Raw genomic sequence first — 3,186 nt, forward strand, 5'->3', positions numbered from 1 at the left:
TTCACTGAGTTCATTGGTGAATGAGGGGGGTTCATCCTCCCAAGTATCATTACCAAATAAATTGGCATTCAACTTCATGATGGCTCCTAGATATTTAGCAACCTGCTCTTCAATGATGTCTTTATCCTCTTCAGAGGAAGAATAGTCATCAGAGCTCATGAATGGTAAAAAGAGGTTTAATGGAATCTCTATGGTCCCTAGATGAGCCTCAGATTCCTTTGGTTCCTCAAAGGGAAACTCCTTATTGGTTAGTGAACGTCCCAGGAGGTCTTCCTCACTAGGATTCACGCCCTTCTCCTCCTCTCTGGGTTCGGCCACACCAAGTAAGGTTATGGCCTTGCACTCTCTTTTTGGATTCTCTTCTGTATTACTTGGGAGAGTACTAGGAGGAGATTCAGTGACTCTTTTACTCAGCTGGCCCACTTGTGCCTCCAAATTTCTAATGGAGGACCTTGTTTCATTCATGAAACTTAGAGTGGCCTTAGATAGATCAAAGACTTTATTTGCTAAGCTAGATGGACTCTGCTCAGAATTCTCTGTCTGTTGCTTAGTGGTTGATGGAAAAGGCTTGCTATTGCTAAACCTATTTCTTCCACCATTATTAAAGCCTTGTTGAGGCTTTTGTTGATCCTTCCACGAGAAATTTGGATGATTTCTCCATGAGGGATTATAGGTGTTTCCATAGAGTTCACCCATGTAATTCACCTCTGCTATTGCAGGGTTCTCAGGATCATAAGCTTCTTTTTCAAAAGATGCTTCTTTAGTACTGTTGGATGCAGCTTGCAATCCATTTAGACTCTGAGAAATCATATTGACTTGCTGAGTCATTATTTTATTCTGAGCCAATATGGCATTCAAAGTATCAATTTTAAGAACTCCCTTCCTCTGAGGCGTCCCATTACTCACAGGATTCCTTTCAGAAGTGTACATAAACTGGTTATTTGCAACCATGTCAATGAGTTCCTGAGCTTCTACAGGCATTTTCTTTAGGTGAATGGATCCACCTGTAGAATGGTCTAATGACATCTTAGATAATTCAGACAGACCATCATAGAATATATCCAGGATGGTCCATTCTGAAAGCATGTCAGAAGGACACTTTTTAGTCAGTTGCTTATATCTCTCCCAAGCTTCATAGAGGGATTCACCTTCTTTCTGTTTGAAGGTTTGAACATCCACTCTAAGCTTGCTAAGCTTTTCAGGAGGAAAGAACTTGGCTAAGAAAGCCGTGACCAGCTTATCCCAAGAGTTCAGGCTATCTTTAGGTTGAGAGTCTAACCATATTTTAGCTCTGTCTCTTACAGCAAACGGGAAAAAGCATAAGCCTGTAGACCTCGGGATCAACCCCATTGGTCTTAACAGTATCACAGATCTGTAAGAATTCAGTTAAGAACTGAAAAGGATCTTCTGATGGAAGTCCATGAGACTTGCAATTCTGTTGCATTAGAGAAACTAATTGAGGCTTTAGCTCAAAATTGTTTGCTCCAATGGCAGGGATTGAGATGCTTCTTCCATGCAAGTTGGAATTTGGTGTAGTAAAGTCACCAAGCATCTTCCTTGCATCTCCACCATTGTTATTATTTTCGGCCATGTCTCCTTCTTTTTCGAAAATTTCTGTCAGATTTTCTCCAGAGAGTTGTGCTTTAGCTTCCCTTAGCTTCCTCTTCAGAGTCCTTTCAGGTTCAGGATCAGCTTCAACAAGAATGTTCTTATCCTTGTTCTTGCTCATATGAAAAAGAAGAGAATAGAAAAGAAAATATGGAATCCTCTATGTCACAGTATAGAGATTCCTTATATGAGTATAAGAAGAGAAGGATGGAAGAAAGAAAATATAAGAATTCGAACACAGAGGAGAAGAGTTGGTTCGAATTTTTGAGTAGAAGAGAAGTGTTAGTAAATAAATAAATAATTAGAAGGAGATGAGAGATGGAAGAATTCGAAAATAAAATAAAAGAAAAATATTTTTGTTTTTAATTTAAAATTAAAGTTAAAATTCGAAAATTTTAAAAAGACATGAAATTAAAAAAAAATTAAAACAATTAGTTAGTTAAAAAGGAATTTTGAAAAAGAGGTTAGTGATTTTCGAAAATTAGAGAGAGAGAATTAGTTAGGTAGTTTTGAAAAAGATAATAATCAAACAAGATAAGATTAATTGAAAAAGATTTGAAAATCAATTTTGAAAAGATAAGAAGTTGGAAAAGATTTTGAAATTGATTTTGAAAAAGATGTGATTGAAATTTATTTTGAAAAAATTTGAAAAAGAAATTTAAAAAGATTTGATTTTGAAAATTAAAGTTGATTACTTGACTAACAAGAAACAAAAAGATATGATTTTAAAATTTAAAGATTGAACCTTTCTTACTAGGCAAGTTACAAACTTAAAATTTTTGAATCAATCACATTAATTGTTAGCATTAATTTTGGAAATATTGAAATAAAAATAAGAAAAAGATTTTGAAATTCAATTTTTTAAAAAAAAAATTCGAAAATATGTAAAATTAAATGAAAAAGATTTGATTTTTGAAAAAGATTTGAAAAAGATATAATTTTTAAATTAAAAATTTGACTTGACTCATAAGAAACAATTAAATTTAAAAACTTTTTGACCAAATCAAACCAAATTTTCGAAAATTTATGAGAGAATAAGGGAAAGATATTTTTTTTATTTTTGAATTTTTAATGAAGAAGAGAAAAACACAAAAATGACACAAAACATGAAAATTATGAATCAAAACAACTAATGCGTGCAAGAACACTTTGAATGTCAAGATGAACACCAAGAACACTTTGAATGTCAAGATGAACATCAAGAACATATTTTTGAAAATTTTTAAGAAAAGAAAAATATGCAAGACACCAAACTTAAAAATTTTTATTCTCTAGACACTAATAATTCAAGAATGCATATAAAAAAAACAAGAAAAGACACAAAACATGAAAATGCAAAGATCAAACAAGGAAAATCATCAAGAACAACTTGAATATTATGAAGAACAAATGCATGAGTTTTCGAAAATTTTAATGAAATTAAAAAGATGCAATTGACACCAAACTTAAAAATTGACACAAGACTCAAACAAGAAACATCAAACTTTTTTGGTTTTTATGATTTTATTAAAAAAATTTTTGTAATTTTTCGAAAATTAATTGAAAAAAAAAATAAGGATTTCAAAATTTCTAATGAGA

At 32.3% G+C, this 3,186-nt stretch overlaps 1 non-coding gene across 1 annotated transcript; it reads left to right on the forward strand.

The window, feature by feature from the left end:
* The first annotated feature begins 1,080 nt into the window (after positions 1-1,080).
* Positions 1,081-1,188, forward strand: LOC112724772 (small nucleolar RNA R71). The gene has a single exon (XR_003163919.1). It is a non-coding gene; the product is annotated as a small nucleolar RNA R71 (small nucleolar RNA).
* Positions 1,189-3,186: the final 1,998 nt, after the last annotated feature.

This window comes from Arachis hypogaea, chromosome 11 (assembly GCF_003086295.3).
Source record: "Arachis hypogaea cultivar Tifrunner chromosome 11, arahy.Tifrunner.gnm2.J5K5, whole genome shotgun sequence".
Lineage (NCBI taxonomy): Eukaryota > Viridiplantae > Streptophyta > Magnoliopsida > Fabales > Fabaceae > Arachis > Arachis hypogaea.